Below are 21,089 nucleotides of genomic sequence, written 5' to 3'. Positions count from 1 at the left end.
CTGCTGAATCCTCTCCCCTCCCTTCTTCCCCTGATGTCTCCTGCAGCAGCTCAGATGGATTTATGTAAAATAAAATAAAATTAAACAAATGGCCAAAAGTGGGCTGCCTATGGGAATGTTCTCCCACCATGTTCTTTCCCCATTTATCTTCACCCCTCCAAGCCTTTCTACTCCATTCCCTGTTCAACTCCCAACATCTACTGTCATGCTCTATCCCTACTGCAGTCCCAAACTTTCCAGTGCTCTCCCTGCTGCTGCTCTCTCCACACCCCCACAAGCCCCCTGGTGTGTGTGTGCCAAGTGCCCGTTCTGATTATTCGGGGTGCGCAGGCTTCATTCCCAGTTTCTGCACAGACTGTGCAGCTCAGCAGCACAACAGCGCTATGCGGCTGGCTTGAGTTCACACACCTGGGCACTCCACCAGCTTGCAGTTATGACCATGAATTTGTCTATCCTATTCTAGTTGCACAGCCCCTATGAAACACCAAACCAGTGGGCTGCTTTAGTAAATTAGGAGTTATTGTTGATGTCAGTGTCTTAATTTCAAACTCCAGTATCCTCTGCTTGTAATTTTTAAACTTTATGTGTGTACTGTGTAGAATCAAGCTTTATATGGGACACTATGCTAGTTACTATTGAGATATGCACTATGATCTTGTTACGGTATCCCAAAAGTACTACATAAATCTCTTGGATGAAGAAGCAGAGATCAGGAAATACAGAAACGAATACTACTAATTAAAAGAACATTTATTAATAGATTTCAGTTATAAATATACATTCTATGAGATTACTCCACATATGGATGTGCTCATTTTGGAACATAGAGGCTACTAACAAGCAGCTGACAAATTAAATCACAAAGCAAGTCACTAACAAACTAAGGCCCGAATCTCTATCTCAGAGTGCAGCCAAAGTAACCACTTATGCATAGCAGAGTTTGTCAGCATCCGCTGTGCATGGATGGTGTTAACACTTCCCTGCTGCAGTACTATGTGGTCATATCTGGTTGCACCCACCCTGTGGCTGTTGTCATCTTTGTACACGAACAATTTTTACCAGTAGTACCACTTAGTCTTGGACCAAATGAACACACCTTTAAGCTCTTTTTCATGTGAGGAATAGAAACCAATGAACAAAACATTGTTGTCTTGCACAATAGCACTGTCTCTGTTATACTGGATTCTGGACATTTGTCATCTGGTCCCACTTACTGTAGGACTAGTGGATGGATTATATTAATAACTGATGAGAATTTAAATGGGTCATGAGTTAGTTACAATTCATATCTGTGTTGACAATTACACCTAAAATTTAATATGTTTTGAGAAGGTAGAGATAAGCATTCTATTAAGTAACATCAAGAGACAAGATTCTTTTATGAAGTAATGACGCCTTTTTTTTCAGCTGAATAGGAAACACATACATTTGTTAATGTGTTTAAGTAATGAGGTAGATTGTACCAAAAATAATCTGTTCCTCAGGACGTAAAACGTGTACAGCAAACAGCAACTAAAGAGAAATGAACACTAAGGGACAGAATGCTAAAGTAGAAATCATCCTTGCATTTAACTACTGAAATTAAACGAAAAAGAAGATATACAGTGTCACCTCTAAACTCACCTGATATCCTTCCACAGATTTGTCAGAAACATGGTGCCAAGAAACAGACATTTCAGAAGATGACAAAACTTTTACGCTCACATCTGTAGGTATTTCAGTTGGAGCTGGAAGATGAAACACATGTTAAACATCTAATCTCATGCAGTGATATTTTTATAGTTGCTTGTATTTCATATCATTTTCTTGGTATCAATAGGGCAAGTGTTTTAGTCTTTAATCTGTTTTGACTCTACAAAAACAAAGCAATGATTCTATTACTTGGCTCAGACTATATATTTTTATGCTTCAACAGATTCCATGCTGAAATTTATGTAAATTAAAAACAGGCTTGGATAAACAGGATGAAGCATCCAGTGATCACTACTAAATTGGACAGGAGCTCACAGATTATGTACATCAGATTTTCTAAGCTAGCTACACTCAAATATTCATGCATATGTCACTTAGTCATGATGATACCAAGTTTTTATGAGACCAGATATTAGATACAGAGCTGGCCAGTGGCACATATAAATTTCAACATAGGAATGAAATACTCCAAGAGCACCCTTCCATTAGGCATACATCTCAAAGTTGATTTTGCTTGTGTTCTTAGTCCTGGAGACCAGCCAGTGCAGAATACAGACCATTATGATGTGGTATGCTTTTTTTCAGGACTTGGAATATTAAGTTCCAGTTTAATTATAAGGAGCTGTTCATTTTACTGTCGCTTGCATTTTAAGTGAGGTAAGAAATTTAAAAAGGCATAAACTTAGCAATGTCTATAAAAGATAAAGTTTTCCAAGCTAAGAACAGTTCTCAGTCATGAATTTTTTGAAACAAGTTGCAACAGACAGGCATGGCAGCCTGAGCTAAGGAAAGCTTTCATATACTTAATCTTCCAACTGGGCATCCAGTCAACTATGCATCAAAATAGCCACTATTAAGAAAAAAATCAGTTACGTCTCTCAAAAAGTATCCTAGGTAACAAAATAATCTTATATGCAAAGTTACCTTTTGTAATTGTCTTTCAATGACTGTTAATAATGCAAATATATAATTAAAAAATGATACATTGTTGCAAAATTGTTTTCACAATGACAGGAATTTAGATAAGCAAGCGGCCTGTGCACTCATTACTAACAATCATTACTCACTACTACCAATGGCAGGTATGACTAGCAGTTGTCAGACATGGAACTTGGCTTAAAACATGTGGGAACACTGAAATTCCTCAGTCACTAAAGTGAATAAAGAGGGCCACAGTTACGACTAGACACACGTAGATCTAGTACAAAATACACAACTTAGTGGAAATGCTGTATTTATGTATGTATGGAACATTGTATGACCATATTGCTTTAAAATCTCACTAATGCCTTTGAGAAGTTGTGTTTTATGATGGTAGTAATATCACTTGCTGATTCAGAGGTACAGAAGTACAGATGGAATACATGTGCTTATCTAATCTATTCCCAAATCACTGTGAGACTCTTCTCCATTGTATCAATTACAGAATTCGCCAAAATGTTTCATATTGAAAAGTTCCAACTACCAGGGATTTTGCTGATAAAATACTCTAAACAATATTTCATCTGCTTATGCTTGTTTATGAGCTCCAAATAATTTATATCCCTATTTGGTATTTATGTACTATAAATACTTTGCAGTCTCTTTTGAGCCAGAAAGATGACATCAGCTGCTTTTCTCCAGACATCTAATTCAGTAATTCTACCAATAAAAGAAGCAATCATGTGGGCCTCACAAGATGTTCTCTTCACTGAAAACAGTGGTCATCACACAATTATCTTCTAAGCATAACTATATCAAATTAAGTCTAGGAGCCAGTAAGCACGCTAAAAGGTACCGAGGAGACTTTGTACAAGTCCTGATGTCAGCAGAAAGCTGCAGAATGTTCTTTGGAATAACTTCCATTACACGTATTGGAAAAATTCCTTCTAACCCACTCTGAAGCTCCTGCCTTTGATATGGTCAGTAGCCAGGGTCATAGCTACGCACAGATTTGGAGCACCATGAATCTGACAGCTTTGGTGATTCTCATGCTTGAAATCAAAGAAAATAAGTAGGTTCACTGAGCTTCTGTTCCTTTAGCTGCCTGGATCTGGCATCATTTAACCTATCAAGTGTCTGGACTTTGCTAAAGTCTGTGTTAGAACAGCAGCAGCCACTGAAGTGACTTCTTTATCTGGAAGCTGGCATGACTGCACATTTGCTTTTCCTGTGTCTTTTGGAGCTACTAGGCTCTGTCATGTCTCTGAACTTAGAAAGCTATACAAACACACTGCCATCCCTGACATGGTTAGTATAGTCCTGACATAAACATGTGGGAGCTTATCAGTCAGCTGTCGATAATGTCTCTGAGAAAGGATAGATACTGAAATGTTATTGGGCAGATATGGCTTTTATTAGACCATAGCTATTTACTAACTCATCTTTACAATTGCAAAAACAACCATTGTGTTGCTGCAGCAGTTGCTGAAGATATCCTAAGATACACTTTTCTGAGAAAAAGGATTAGTATTAACCTCTTCAGATAGCTGAGTGTTGCTAGCTTGAATCCTGACTTATCTTAAGAAACAAAAAGACTATTTTATCTTTCCTCTGTGTGTGGGCGATTTGTGTGCAGAGTTGCCATTAGTGCTAATGGGAATCATGAACATAAATCTCCCATAAAGTACACAGAGTAAAGAACAGAGTCGGAAGTGTGAGAATGTGGCCTTGTTATCATATCCCTCCTCTTGGCTCTTTGCTCTGGATCTGTTGACTCTGTGAAGGAGATTCTGCTCTATGGAAAGAAAAATATGAGCAATTCTTCTTCGGGTTTCTGGCAGAAATTAATAAACCACATTTTTTTTAAATGGACTTGAGTGATTATGTTGCAATTAGGATAATGTATATATTTCTTCTGATTTAAGGTAAACCTTCTAGTGCTTTCTCTCTCCTGCTAAGTTTGGAAATGTCATTTAAACTTGAATCCTAAAGATTACAGCATGTGAAATAATTCCAGGAAGAATTAAGAAAAATATTTTAGTGATATGTCAAAGAGCTTTTTATTAAATTATTCACTTGATAAATCTAACATCAAAAGCAGAATATAGAATATGGCAGGGATATTTTGTATTAGACTCTAGACATGCTTAAAATATAATGAGATACAACTGAACTATCATTCCTTCACAAGTTTTGGGCTAAATTCTGGTATTGATTTATTTGATTAATAGAATGATTTAGAGTGGTCTGCTAAGAAGAAAAAAATCCATACATATGTCAAATACATGTATTGAGATCACAGAGAGATTGCCGGATAACGATGTAAATGTTTTAGGTAACGAATATGAAGACCAGAATTTTTCTTTTTTAAAATTCTTAAAACTTTTAACAAGCTGTGTGAAAAATCTTGAATACTCATTCAGACATCAAGTACAGTCAAGTGCTCTGCATCATATAGAAGAGAGTCTGAAGTTGTTTATTCAGAACAACTGCAAATGTTTTGTGTGAGCTATACACATGCTCCTTGCTGAAGGTGTATGTTGTTGTATTCATCAGTGACAAGGACCAAGTACTCTCTGCTGATGCTGGTAGCGCTGATATGAGCCCTCAGTGTAAAACTTATCTGGAACCTTTACTCACCATCTTGTGCTGAATAAATGACAGCAGTGAGACTGAATGGTCCATCCCCTTTATTGTTAAAAGCTTTCACTTTAACTTGATATTGGGTTGAAGGTGGCATTGATTCATCCTTGTGGACATATCGGCCAATTTCAGGATTAGTAACTGTAACTCTTCTCCATTCTTTTTCACCAAATGGCTTGAAAGCCACTATGTAACCAAAGTTATTGCCATAGTGGTATTCTCTTGATAAAGGCTAAAGAGGCAAAAGAGAAAACATTAATTTTTGTAGCCAACTAAACAAATGGATCTCTAATGAAATATAAATAATACAGAAAGCATCAATATGTCTATTGTAAAAACACTGAACTAAAGTTCCATATTCTTCTAGTTTGCTTCTATGGTCTGCTTCCCTCCTCTTCATTTAAAAAGACACTATCTTCATTATACAGATCTGTACTAGTAGCATATCTGCTACTAAAACTTTTTAAGATCTGGTTCCTCATCCAAACTCTGCAAGACACATCATGTTACCTCCTACAGAAAGGAGTTCAGTAACCAATAGGTTTCTTGGTGTTCTTTTTCTCCATACTTAACTGCACCTCTAGCAAAACAGTGGCTTAGTTCAATCAAAAACTGGAAAGTGGCCTCCGCACACCATGACTAGGGTTATCCCTTCTAGAAAATGGGATATGTATGGACAATCTTCTGGACTGAGTGTCGCTTACTTCCTGAGCAGGTACTCTAATCATGACTCCACATTGCAGAAGGCAACTGACTGATGTAGATGACTGCAGGTCTCTACATACATAACTTCTTGGGCTTTTCTGGGGAACACAGGTGAAATGTTGATGTATGTCAAAACTGAATTATAATACAGCTGTAGACAGTGGAAAAAATACTAATCTACCTACAATATGACTTCTGAGAACCCATGAATGAGTTACATACAATTGGTAAATAAGATGACTGCCAAGAGACAAAATTCAAGAAAACCCTCATGCCAAAAGGGAGAGGGATATTTGGTCTCTAGTTGTGATGTTAACCACAAGCCACCATGTGTAGACTTTAACTACAAATCAGTTATGAAAAAAATAAATATGAGAGAATCTATTTTATGTGCTTATTTTTTGTGTGTCGGGCATATTCTGAATGCATCTACTGGATGAGGCATAACTCATGTCTTAGCTTGTTTCTACCTCAGGTCTGACTGGAGATCAGGTGCAAACTGGATGCCTAGTTTCCCAGAACATCTAAAGTACCTTCATGTACCTAAGTTTAGATTCATAGGCAACCTTGCAATTCAAAAAGTAGAAGATTTCACAGACTGGGTCACCTTTGACAGCTTGTCATCTGAATCTATCATTGTATGTAGCTCCTGGTTGTCTGAATCTATCAGTGTATGTGGTGTTTAAAATAAACCAGAATCATATCTCTTATGCCAAAGTAAGCAGCCTGGATGTGGCCCTCATCTCAGAATGATTTTCAGCCAGAGGAAACTTTAGAAAGCCAGGACTGGCACTTAAAAATTATGTTCTGGAAGGTCTTGAATAAAATGTTGAAAGCAGCTTGCCCTACAATGGCTGCACATAATAAGCAGGTATAAGTAGCAGAATAGTTTGCAGTATCCACTAAAAACTTTGAAAAACAAAATGGAAGAGGGAAAGAAAATGGGAGGAAATTATGAAGAATGGGCATGCTACTCCTAGCTCTCTTTCTCAGTTCTTCTTTCAAAACAAGACTCAGAAGAGCTTTGATTGCATCTCTGGCTGTCTCTTTCAACCTGGGCTTATGAATCATAGCAAAAGCTGAAAGGGGGTTGGCAGCAACATGTGAACCTGCCATACATTTTGTTCTTCTCTTCTTAATTAAGGACTATTTTGAGTAGCATATGCAAATGTCAGCACATTTAGGGCAATCAATATACACCTTTATCTTAGCCTTACAGAAAGATATATTGTTGTCTGTCAGACAGGCTCCTTAAATCTAATGCCTCTATTCAAAAACACTTGCTAGACATAGTATGGAAGATTCTTGGGAAGTAAATATTTGAAGCCATGCTTAATTTGTCTGACTAAATGAGCTACTCATTACAGAACAGATGTAAAAACCATGACATTAGGTGAGAGAAATAATTGCAATATAAATCTACTTAGGTGTATAGGAAAGACTGAAATGATCTTGTACTTCAGATCTTGCATTAGTCACTATTCCCCTGGTTATAATTTCTTTTTTTTCAGTTTGGTCACAGCCAAGTTTTCACTATACTGAAAATACCACGTGGGTCTTTACATGCAAGAAGTACCTCTGTAGTTTGTTAAAGTTTTTATAAGACAGCACTTGTGAAGAACTAATAAAATAATCTAGGTCTTGTGCAACTGTCCATTGCATATGTTCTTATTTGAGTCTTGCTCTTAAAAAATAAATAAAGAGCAGAATCAAATCACTTAGGATACTTCTACTTCCTAACCTGTTGTTAGTGGAACTAAAAAAATAACCTTTTCAATATATTTTAACAGAAACGTTGATCTTTCTTTTTCAGAAACTTAGACATTTTTCTTTAGGTAAATTCACTGCTAAAATTCATAGGAAGACTGAATAAATATTTTGAACTGAATTAAAATAAAACCAACAAAACAGGAAAGCTCAAATCTGTTAGCCCAAACATATTTCTGACTACTTCTGTGTCATACTTGGGAACTTTTACAAAGAGGTATGATCAAGCTTAAGTAAGAAAAGATGGAAATATGCATATGGATGAAAATCTGCATATTCATAAGAAGGACCCCTATACAACAAGGACAGAGTTGCTGCAGGAATTATGTCATCTTTATATTACTTCCCACAAGAAAAGGGACTCTCGATAGAGGTAAGTTGCTACATCTGAAACAAACTGGGTTTTGTGCCATCTCAGTGCAATACCTACCATCCATGTTATTGTCAGCTCTCGATTGCTTCCACCACCTCCTCCAACATCAGAAGGAGCCACATTAGGAGCTAGAGAAATAGAAGAGACAATAAAAATGACTGCAAAGTGTGGAAGTCAGTGAAAATATCACTATTTACTTTTCTTTTTACCAGCAGGGCCAATAAGGACACATGGCACACACAATTAAAATAATGATAGTCTGTAATAGCTGTGAGAGTCTGTGGTTTTGCCAAGACTAATGCACAGCTACTGCTGCAGGAAACATGCCAGTTCTAACCATAGCTAGCAATCAGTCATTCTTCTATTTAACTATATTCTCTACAAATATTTAATAATTGAATATTCAGAAGTGGAAGAGTCCTCATAGGTGTTCAGAGAAGCACTGTGTATTATTGTTCATCCTCAGACATTGGTACGCCAAGGGCTCAAGCACCCAGGACCTGCACATGTATTAACCTTAACAGACCATGATTAGTTCCATCGACTTCAACGGATTTACTCGCAATGTGTACTGTTCAATACATGCTTATATCTTTGAAGCATTGGCAACCTAATTCTGTTGTAGATTAGTTGCACATGACTTCTTGATTGGCATGTTCAGAATGGGTAGAAGCTGGCATAGCACTTAGTAATTTACTAATTGCATTTTGCACTGATATTCTGTGCAATTAAATAAAATCTGTTGATCTGTTATTAGTGCACAGCTGAGTTGTAAAGCAGGATACTCTCAAGGACTCCACTACAAACCATTCCTGTATTCTCTTTTCTGTAAGGCTCTTTGCACCAAGTGTGATGATTCTGTTGCCATTCCCCATGGTGTTTATGTATTTATTTGCTGTCACTCAATACCAAGGACACAAAAAGTACCACTGAAAACTTAGGAATGGCCTACCTATAGTGCATTAAATATGCCCCAGGTGATCATGAATTAGCTACATGCCCTATCTACAAAAACATGTTCTCTGTGTTAAAAATTCTTACATGATCAGGCATTTTTTAGACTCAGTGAATGTCACAAGATAATAAGGGGGTATTTCCTAAGTGTTCTCCCACTCTAAGCAAGATGTTTGCTGAGGCCTTTGCTGAGGGTCAGCTGAGGAAAGACAAAATGCCAAGAAGAACTAATGTTTTCAGAAAACATAAAAAATATGTAACAATAAATTTGTATTTGAAATTGAAATCAGCATTCAGTGCATGGTTTGTGTTATTTATTTGTGGCCTTCTAGAAAACAAATTAGTGGAGAACAAGACTAAACATACATACCATTACAATTCAGGAGAAAGTTTGAACTTATTATGCAACCTTGTTATTATTGAAATACATAGTAGACACACTATCTATTTTAAGAATACAACTTTAGCGCTAAGTTAGTTTGCTAGAATGCTTAGGTAGTCAAAGATACACAGGCTGCCAAAGATGACAAAGAAAGACTGACTAATGTCTTACAAATCACCCTTTTTAAGAGAATCTCCCTCATTCTCTCAACCATTAAACCCAGGTTTCTCTCTCCATTAAGACTGGGTTTCTAATGCAGACAGCTATACTTAAACAATTACTTTAATGCATCCAGAATCTAAAATACATAAAAGCAGACTTTGAACCACTGAATTTCAATAAATCACTGTGGAATGTGTTATTGATGAAGCAAGCAGATTTCATTAAAAAGAAAAATCGAAGCACACATTCTTAGCATGCTAATAAAAATGTTATTGAAATTATCTACAGTTATCTACAAGAAGAGAGACTTCAAAACTGAAAAAGACACTGATAACATTTGAGTTTAACAGACATTATTTGTCACTCATACAGGCAACAAAGACAGCACCATTTGTTGCTGTTTAACACAGAACAAATGTTAAAAATAACTACAGTGTGTGGATATGGGTTGTTGTTTGTGCAATAAACTATTTACTTTCTTCAGATTTACATGCAAATGCACACACAGTACTTGTTCTTCAGTAATGTGAAACTGACAGTGCAAGCCAAATCCTATTGTTGCTGCCCATAACAAATTCCAGCTTCTGGCAGAAAATGCACTTGAGCACACAAGTTCATCTGCAAGCTGTTACTGATTTATACCCTATTTTGGCATGGCAGGAAGTGCTGATTGATGCCTAGGAAGACTACATTAACATTTTGCTTTGTTTCACCAAAAATGTCTCACAGTCTGCCAGAGTGACAATGGTACTGTGCATGAGGAATCAGACACCAGGCTGAACAGAATACCTCTTCCAGAAGTGTTGCATCCTGCTACAAAACTGGAGGAGATGCCATTTTTTCGGAGGCTACAACAAATATTATGAATGTGGCACACTGCAAACTGCAGGACTACTGCACTATTCCACCAATGAGCATTATTTTCCTTCCATTTCTGTCTCTTTTCTGACATATCAAAAATGTTTATTGTGCACAAGGCACTCCAAGAAACATGTGTAGATTTCCCATTTAGATTCCTGAGCCTTCAAATAGAGCTGTTAACTCATAAAACATATGATGCTAATAGTCAATTTTATAGGCAGTAATTTCCTTTTACTTTCATATTGAAGTCTGTGGCTCTTCCTTCCCTGTACAGATTACTTTAACCAATCTGAATTTCCTTTCTCCCTAAGCAACAAAAATTTTAATGGACCAAATGTGGACCTTTTGTAATAAATGTTTTGAAATTTCCCATGCAAATACATTTTCTTTTGAAAATACTATCTAAACAAAGCAATGAGCTAGAAGGTGTAATTGTAAAAACAAATTTTTACACTTTGGTTTTGCATCTTTAGTTTCAAATCTCAAACTACAGGACAACAACTGTAAATATATCTAGGTTGCAATAGTGCTAATACATGTAAAAGAGGATATATTGGTATACAGGCTTTGTTGGATACAGTCTTTTTGCAGTGATACATCACCTCCTAGAGCACTGTTGTTATCTCCTTTGTACAGTGAAACCAGAATGTATTATCTTGAATAATAACATCTAATTCCTCATTTTGGAGCATCCATTTTAAAGAGGACGTGCCTGAGCCTAAAGGATATCCTTAAATATGCTATGAGATTTAAACACTGAGCAATTAGTCTGATAAGGGCATGTGTTGTGTCGGATAATGTCACATCTTTGATGTGGAATAAGAAGACGCCAGACCAAACCTTCAATCACAGAAAAATGGCGTTATCCAGTATAACATACATTGTGTCATGTATTCTCTAGTTAGAATACAAACCAAACAGCAAATGGACATTTTCCATGTTAAAAACATGCATGTTTTTTCCTAAGTCCTGTACCCTGGTCCCAAGAATGTGCACGCATTCATACACACACAATCTGACTGATAGATACAGTGGGGGATCTCAAAAAGAGAACAGTATGATTCTGTTTCAGCAATGGAGGCAAATTTGCCATTTGTATCACAATGTTTCTTTCCCATCTGCTTTGATCCAATCACATCTGGACAGACCGGTATTTGCTTACTAAAGCCTATAGTAGTGCGTGCCTGAAAATACATTCTCTAGACTTGCATCTAAAGTGTTTTTTCCAAATTAAAAAAACAAAATTACAAAATTGATTAATAAAATTGTTAAAATTAAGGACATTAAAAAATTGACATTTTGTGTTTACGTACGAGCGCCTTCAGTTCTTATTCTCTGTGATGGCATACTAGGTTCTCCTGTTCCCAGAGTGTTTGTTGCTATTATCCGGAACTCATACTCCATCCATGGAATTAAATCAATCACTGTAGCAGATTCCATATTTCCTTCAATATCTGATGGTTCTACAAAAAATAAGAAATTGCTTTAGAAAACAGCACTTTTACAATAAGGTCAGCCAGTATTCTTCAACCACACATAACCAACTGAAGGAAACTTGCTGTTGCAAATTAGGAATACGACATTTTCCAAGGAGTACTTACAGCAGTGACTGGGAATTCGGAAACTGTGACACCATCTTAGATAAACTTTTACAGACTTCTAAGTTTTAACTGGGTGTGAACTAGCAAAAGAAGTACATGTAGTTATGAGGTATCCTTACTCATTACATATTGTAGTTGTAGAATTTAATTTACCTATAGAGGAATGCAATGAGAAATCTGGTTTATAAAATGTGGTCATATTTTGGTGCACATGGCAAGTATATTACAACTTACTATCTAGTTCTGATCCAAAAAGCATTGGTGTTCTTGCAGTTCCTGCAAAAAAGACTTCTTATTGTCATAAGGATGAGCTGCTTTACCATAAATAAAATGTGTAACTCATGACTCTTTGTCTACAATTCACAGATAATAGGGGTTGCTTCTATAGCTGTCTGCAGTTACACGAAGACAGAGGATTTTGATTTATTGTGTGGGCCAAGAGTTTTTTTGTCAAATTAGAGTCTGGGTTCAGAAGGAGATGAGAAATGAGATATTCTGCACTGGGAAGGCAGCTTATTTGGAATTAAATATGACTATAATGGCTGCCAGAAATACAGGCATCGCAGTGTAAGCACTGGATGGTGACAAAACTTTCTTCTACCTAATGATCATGAAACTTTTCATTCCAAAGTGAAGCCTTGAAGAAGAAAGAAAAACAATTTCCATTTTCTTTCCATCTGCTCACCACCCTCCCTCATCCTTACTCAAATTATTTTTCTGTTCAGTCAACAGAGACATTGCACACCTCCTGTGGCATTCAAGACATGATATAAATTTGGCAGCCCTTTTCCTGGGGTACTTTTAGTCTCTTCATTTAATCTTACTGTGTCACAAATTCCCAGAATAATAATGAATACTCAACAGGATGAGAATCTGATCCACTTTAATTCGAAAGAGCAACATATATGGAAACAACTCATTACATAATCCATTCATACATATTTCCATACCGTGAAGTAGAATACACTTCCTTCATAAAACAGACACAATATTATGCAACCTGTGATGAATGATTTGGTTTGGGATTAACGGTAGTAGGAATAATAACAACAACATTTCCAAAGTGCAATGCCAAAGTAGTTTGTTTTCTTCCACACATTGAAAATTAGCAGCACTAAATGATAACCTAAATGCTGATGAGAGATCAATTTGGACTGTTCATCACGCTTCTTTCATACAAAAGTGAACACCAAGCCAAGCTGGGAGGAGCCCAGAAATTAAGTAAAAGCCTGCAGTGATGCCAGTAATGGTTAGAATGGATTTCACCTTTTTTTCGAGGGAATCATCTACTAATCAAAATTACTGTGAGGTTCAAATGAAAAGGCAATGATTTTAAAAACACTGGAATAGTCCTTTTCAACTTTCCAGAAATTAGTAAATTACATCTTTCCTTCTAGCTTCTTAAAAAAATAATTCAATAACCTAAATTCCTCCTTGTCCCAGTCAAGATGTGAATCCTCCTCAATGTGGTACAGGGAAAGACTCGAAGTCTGACTGCATATTTCAATGACTATCTCATTAATTCTGTGAAGCAGAAGAACTTCAGGGATGCAGAGAAGTGCAACCCATCATGCCTGTAACACGGCAGGCAAGGAATCTTCCTAAGAAGTAAGAAATGGGTTCAAGTGTCTGCTTGGAACCAGAGAGGGTGGAAATCTGAATCCAACACTTGTATCTCCTACACACATTTTTAGTTCCCATAATAAGCAGCACAAAATGAAGCAGTACCAGAGCTGACACTCTCTGTTTATAAATTTTTCCTATAACCTCGTTTCTTCCCAACTTCTTTGCTTTTTAAGTTAAAAAGAAAAAAAAAAGGAATAGGAAATAAAATATAACTTATCCTAAAAAAAGTAAAGGCTGGCCTAAAAGAATCCTCTCTCCTGCGTATATTGTTCCTGAAGCAAATAATCAGTTATTTGAACAGCTCTAATTTCTACATTAATTGTTCTTTTAAAGTTCAAGGAAATCTGTTCTGCAGAAACTATTAAACAAGATAAAAGTGACAGGAAGGAACTGCTGGATCTTAAGCTACTTTAACATATCACATAATAGGGCTGGCTGTTGGAGGCAATGTTGTACAACAGATATACTGCATATTCTAGAAGAGAAATATGATTTAAGGCAGTGGGTCTAGTATTTTTAACTTTTTAATCTGAAAATTTATCACAGATTCTCAGGTCAATATGTCAAAGTCTATTTCTCAGACATCTATCTCTGTAGTTTCAAAGGACAACTTAACTAAAATACAATAGCTGAAACTATCAATATTCTTAGTATTTAGAAATGCTGAGTACGTGATGCCCACATTCCACAGAAAAGCACTTAAGTTATAATTTATTACAGTGACATAATGAATCATATTGATAGGACAATTCTCTGTAGCTTGTAGCAATGCTATCCTTCATAAAGCATTCAAAGATACTAGTAGTTTAAAAATATTTTCATAATTTATGCATTTCTCTCAAATCTTGCAAAGAAATATATATTAGCATCTCTGTGTTCACGTAGGTGCCTACTCAACTGCAATTATGTGGCACAAGGATGACATCCAGTGGTCAGAAGGATAATGTTAGCTATGTTTTCTCTAGAGGTGCCAGTTTTAATGCAACTGGAATTTAAACTGATCACAGGAAAAAGCAGACAATCTTAACCAACTTTCTACATAACAAATGCAGAAATGAAGACATCTTTTTGTCATTCAAATTAACCTGTGAATAAATTTTTACTCTTCTAGTAGTTGATGTGGAATGTTTCAAGCAACAAGGAAAGAGGCAAAACACAGGTTAAAAACTCTGACCTGTTTCTTTCCGTATTTCTGGATATTCAGTTCAAGCACTGGGAACACACCTTTTTGCAACACACTGACAGGATGCTGCCTGCTCCAAAACCCTGTAGCAGACATTAATAGCATCCTTGTTTTCCTTTTATTATGACTATTTTCTGATTAGCCAAGCTTTCTAACAATCAAACACTTTACAAAACCTATTGACTTTATTACTTCTGGCATTACTCTTACCTGTTTTGGCATCTTTCCACTCTTCAGATAGAAAGGTTTTTGACTGGATAGTGTATTTAGAAATAGGGCTATGATTATCTGTTCCACGACTCCAAGTAAGTGCCACAGCAGTGTCTCTAATTTCTTCTACTCTTATACCTCCAGGAGGGCCTGGAGGACCTGGAAAAAAAATTTAAAAATGATAACTCAATTTACAAATTAAATATTCTGAAAATAAAAATTCACTAACTTTAGTACTTGCATTTACCAGATGCAAGGCTTTCAAGTCTCACTTTCTACTTAAGAACAGATTGAAAATGTCTAAATACATTTTAATACTCTAGAGTGATTCAGAGGATAAATGCTCTTGCATTGAACAACTACCAAATGAAACTTCCAAGACTCCTACCTAAGTAATAATATTGAGATTTTCTTAAGTGAAAAATGATACTTTGAAACTGTTGCTGCTCTTTGCTCAAACAATAATGAACTCAGAGTCAGAAAAAATACACAAAATCTTCTTTCCTAAATCCCACTTTATTGGTGGCCCACCTTTAATCTGCACTTCTGCTTTTGCCATATTGGCCTTGACAGCAATTTACATGGAAAATCTTGTAGCCTGGAGAAAAATCATACCTTGAAAGATATTTCTATGCATCTCTTCACATTTCTCTTGGCCTTCGTATTACCCCAATGGGGTAAACCCGCAATCAGATTATAACTTCCTACATACTAATATAACTTGAGTGAAAGCAGAACTAGGCAATGTTTCTCTACAGTTCTACAAAAGCCTTCCCACAACAAGAATTCCAAAAATCCATGCCAAAATGTGGAATCCACTACATTCACTGAACTAAAAGCAGTCTTGTGAACTACATGAGTGAAATGGAACAACCTCTGTGCACTATAATAACCCCATAAAGACCACCAAGGAACAGAGGAACAGAGCACTAAGCTGTCAAAGGGAAAACAGTTTTCACAAAATAGCCATTCCACATTTGCCCTTTCAGTCTGGATCATCAAGAAGACTCATAAAATAATTTCTAAAGAGTATTTTCTTTTTCTTCAAAAGGTAGATTAATTTCAAATTTCATAGCTCTAGTGAGCATAGAAAGTCATGAAATACAGATGTTGGCTTGATGGCACATTACCATGCACAAGTAATCTTTACAGGTAGAAGCTGCTTGTCCTAAACTAGTTCAGTGTCATCTCTATGCTTTCCAAGTACCTACTATTTCTGCTCAAAACAACTACCTAGAATAGCTATGTTAAAATCACAGCAATTATTCTCAATCCATATTTGGCTTTGTTTGTTAGTTGTACTTCAGATCTGAAGACATAGGCCTATGTTCCAAAACTTGCCTGTTTTTTTCCAGAATTTCTTTTAAATTTAAAAAATGCATTTTATTAGGTTTAGTGATAAAATTATTATATGAAATTAATATAATTTATGGTATATGGTATATAAAATTTTTCTTCTAATTACTACTACTCCCACACCTCCACTTTGTGTGGGTAACGTTTTTATTGTTGCTGTGCTGAGAGGCTAAAATGTGTAGATCAACAGGCACAGGTGATTTTTTCAAAGACTAGAAAGCTAAGAAGAGAGTGATGCTGGCCCACACATACGTGAAGATAGGAATCTGTAAAAGATGTCACAATGTTCAGTAATCTGGGCTAAAAAAACTCAAACTTACATTAATTCTGTAACCCTAAGCTTAGTTCCTACTTATGAACTTGGTGTAGAGATATTTCAGATAATTCTTTTCATATTTATGGTTCTAGTTTTGTTATTATGCTTCTGTTTTATATAATACACAGTCATGAGACCATAAATATGAACTTTTGTGTAAAAACAGAGACAGTGCATTGGAACTATTGCGAAGTATTTCCTGATGCCACATCCAGAGATAATAACATGCTAACATGATTCAGATAATTATCCAATAATCTGATTGAACAAGTACTAGAGCATATTAAACAAATAAACAAACAAAAACCCAAGAAATAACAGTATCTATTTCTCTGCAGTATATCACAGAAAATCAAAACAAAAACAAGTAAAAAAAAGAATGGAATGAGATTCCTACATCAGATCTAAACATACAGTGTGCCAAATGAATCTTCAACTCTTGAGCTCTTTATTTTCTCCATAAATCTGAGCAAAATGAATCAAATTAAAGTAACTGAATCAAACAAATGTACTACCATATATTGGTTTTCCTTGGTTTTAATTAATTTATCCTTCTAACAAGCAAGCAAATCCATTCCTGTCCCCAGAAGCATTCAAAGGACTGATTCCTTAAAGAATATGTATGCCATTGCTTAAAAAGAAATAAGCGTGACCATGCTATACAACCTGTTGCGCTATGGCTTGTGACTTTGACAATCAAATTACTGATTGTTTCTTCTCCTAAGACCCAAGAATAGTTCCCATTTAGTATCCTTTGAAAAATGTACGTCAGTTGACTACTGGATTGCTCATAATCAACTTCTATTAAAATTCAAAACTTGGCATTGAAAACTAAGCTACTAATTAGCTCCCTTTAAAAGTAAGGACTTAATACATCACTGCATGTGGAAACAGGATCTTACTCTTCACAGAGGATGCATAAAGCAGAAATTGTTGCTAAGGGCTGATTTTTAAGATGAGGGTTGTTGGTTAACTCTTCACCCTGGTAACATGCATATTTCATAGCCCAGCTCTAAGGACTCAGGTAGGCAAGGTCTGAGAGACCCATTCTCCTGCAAGACTGTTCAATTCAGAAGTTCTCAAGCTGGAAGGTATGGAGGGTTCATCAGAACCAAGATCTTTCTTTTCTTCATTCTTTAGGAGGTATCTCTTACAGCTTCTCACCTCACTATCAAAGTTTCTGAAAATGGCATGTGTCAGGAAACACCAAGGGCCATCTGCTCCCTCAGAAAAGCTGAGCCAGGACCCATGAGTATTCCTAGGGCTGGTAGTTCCTTCAAAATGGGGCACAATCCTGCAGGGTCTGATTCTAGTGAGCAGAGCTGGGTGCTGATATGGCAGTCCTAGGTACTGCAAGAAATGAATCAGGTGCCCCTAAGTGACAAACTACAACATATATCCAAGCAGTCCACCCAGGAGAAAAGCTACCTACAGCATAAGTCTGAATCTCATCCAGGAGACAGAACCAGAGACAGAGCTGAAAGCAGGCCTGTCTGTAACATAGCTCCACTCAGGGCTGAAGGTTCAAGGCTGAGCTCAATGGGGCTTCTGGGCCCCTGGGCAGTTGCATGGTTGGGTGTCCTGGGTGAGGCTGATCAGAGCCATTGAGTGCACAGTCATTGGTGCACTAGTATCACTAGAAATTTTCCTGCACACAATAGCAATTTTGATACTCCAACATTACATGGACAATCCACATGAACTGTTCAATTGTTTTGTGGATAGATAAAGTATCTTTATTTGCGAGCATGAACAGTGGCTATCATTTACTGTCTCATTTATGAAACACTCTGGAAACTAACTCTGTGTTTCCATACTTTGGTGCTGCCTCTACCAATTATAATGGTAATTGTAAAATCACTTTGGTCATATTTCATGAGATATTTACCCCTACCCCTCTAAGATACTGAGTCTTCCACTGACAAAAACGGTAGTGAGAATTACTCAGCACTAAGGAGAACTGTGTTCATAGTATTAAAACCTGAATGTTGAACATAAAATGAATGGTAATTTCTTCCACAATGTAACCTTAGAGCAATAATTCTAATTTCAATTACTAGGTTAGAAGGAGAATCAGAAGCTTGATAAGGCACTTTGTCTCTCTTCATTTTTCTAAAAGGAATTGCTTACATAATACTAAGGCACATAATCAGACCCTTCTCTTCTTCTTTGCACATGTATTCTGCAATTTCACCATGTATCATACTTGCTTTGACATTTCATCCAAAACTGATAGAATTTCACTTGCTGTCAATACCCAGTGAAAATTAAATACAGAAATATTCAAGTCCATTACATCCTCAGATTGATTCAGAATCAAGGCACAAGCTGTACTTTACTTCCTATATAGCTGTATAGTATAACTTGAATGTGGGGCAGAATGCGATAGCAATGCAGACCTAAGTACAAGTCAAGGCTGCTTTGAATTGTCAGCATCACAGAGCATTAGCACTTCAGAATGTGTTATACCTGGAGGCACAAAGCAGAGCAAAATGTCCAAAGGAATTAACTCATGCTACTAAAAACACTCATTATAACGTATCTTGTAGGATATGTACCGTATGAGCAAGCACAGTGTTTTGAGACCACAGTAACACTTAACAGACATATAGCAGTTAATGATGGAGTGATAACCTTAACCCCAAATGTCCTGGTTTCTGTCATTTGAAAACTAGGAAACCTTTTAATGTAGGCCTAGTATTATATGCAATAATTTAATCCATAAAGCTTTATGAGAAAACAGAAGTGGCTTCTTAAAAATGTTATACAGCAGATATATTGAAATGATACTTAAAAGATATTTTTAATAACGAACACCAAATTAAACTGTCTAAAAATATTTTAATGTAAGGAAAATACTCATAATAAAAAGATCTTTACTGCTCTTCAGCAAAACATATGCTCAGATAGACCTCTGAATATCTGTATTTGAATCAATACCCTGAGTAGGCTTTAAGGACTTTGCATGTTCCTACACATCTCTTTTTAATTTCTGTCATATCTCGATGAGAAAAAAAATATCCTAAACAACCAGTAACACTCTGTTTGTCTAGGTGAAAACCAGCCACATTTCTGTTTTACCTGGACAACCTTACCTCTTACCACCAGGTCAGCCGAAGCTGAGGAGTTGTCAACAATTGTCTGAGCGGTGCACATGTACCTTCCTGCGTGCCGCAGCTGGACGTTTTTAATGAGCAGCTCTCCGTTGGATTTTATCTGTCACAAAAATAGCACTTAGTGAGGCTGGTAAACGTCTCTGTACGGCTATGTGTTACCTGTCTACACATCCCTCCCAACAGATAATATAGTGGCTTGTACTTCCAAAAATCAAGTGCTACTTCGAGCATGGATCATCCTCAAAGACACCCCTGATTTGTATAACAGCTGTAGAAAGTGTCCCGTGTTTCAAGGAGCTGCTGCTCTTCACCAGACATGAAAAAAGAGATGTTTAAATAAATGCTTTTTTTACAAGCCAACATCCCTTTTACTTTTTGAAGCGTATATCTGAACATTAAATTTAGTCAAGAATTTTTTCATAAACAGCAGCCAGATGATTCTTCTGCACCTTTACTTGTTTTTATGCATGTTTGTGTGATATCATGCCATGGAGTCTTACTAACAGAGTAGGATACTGACTGGCTCTTCCTTTACAAGCTTAAATCAGTATGAATGTTTTTATTGCAGAGAGGCAACAATCACAGTCTAAATAAAGAAGCATCAAAGAGATAATAAAACGCAGTGATTGTAAAAAACAATAATGTTCAACATGTATCACAGCTCCTTAGAGGAAAGGCAAGACCCATTCTGTGTAGGGGTGCTGACGATGGACAGGATGATGGACAGTGACCACAACCCCCATGGTGGTAGGCTGGGCTGCTGAGGCTCCAGGCCAGCTCAGAAACAGCACAGTCCAGGGTGGCCCTTTCCTTCAGTGACCCGTGACGGGGGCGCACCCAGACAGTGCCGCAGTGAGGCCTCAGGCAGGGCTGTCCCCCGCCATGGGACCTGCTGTTGAACTGAATCCCTTCCTTTTGGGTCCCACCAGCACTACTGCTCCCGCATGGCACAGCTCAGACTGGCCATGGACTCAGCTGGTTCAGACCTGCTGAGAGGCCAGCTGAACTCTCAGCCTGATCACAACCTGGGCTCCTCATGATGAACCTGCCCAGCCATCACTGGGATGTGAGTGGCACCGGTTGCCACCACCAGACCTGCTCTGCTCCACTCTCTTGGGCCTTGCAGGATGGGCCCTTGCTGGCAAGGCCCTGTCATGCAGGCCACACTGTCCCAACGGCTCAGCCCTCACTGCTCCCTGGCAAATGGCATCAGGACCTTCA

The 21,089-nt window shown here is 37.1% G+C and overlaps 1 pseudogene across 1 annotated transcript in view; it reads right to left on the bottom strand.

The window, feature by feature from the left end:
- Nucleotides 1-19,968, bottom strand: part of LOC104540614 — a 44,759-nt pseudogene extending 24,791 nt beyond the window's left edge. Inside the window, exons 1-6 of the transcript XR_728134.1 lie at nt 19,848-19,968; nt 15,081-15,239; nt 11,774-11,923; nt 8,159-8,229; nt 5,254-5,488; nt 1,624-1,727 (exon numbers count right to left, since the gene is read on the bottom strand). The product of XR_728134.1 is annotated as a contactin-1-like (transcript). The remainder of the gene's footprint in view (nt 1-1,623; nt 1,728-5,253; nt 5,489-8,158; nt 8,230-11,773; nt 11,924-15,080; nt 15,240-19,847) is intronic.
- Nucleotides 19,969-21,089: the final 1,121 nt, after the last annotated feature.

Source organism: Mesitornis unicolor, unplaced genomic scaffold (assembly GCF_000695765.1).
Source record: "Mesitornis unicolor isolate BGI_N332 unplaced genomic scaffold, ASM69576v1 scaffold48955, whole genome shotgun sequence".
NCBI lineage: Eukaryota > Metazoa > Chordata > Aves > Mesitornithiformes > Mesitornithidae > Mesitornis > Mesitornis unicolor.
Note: the sequence above shows the minus strand (reverse complement) of the source record. Positions and strands in the feature narration are given on the sequence as shown.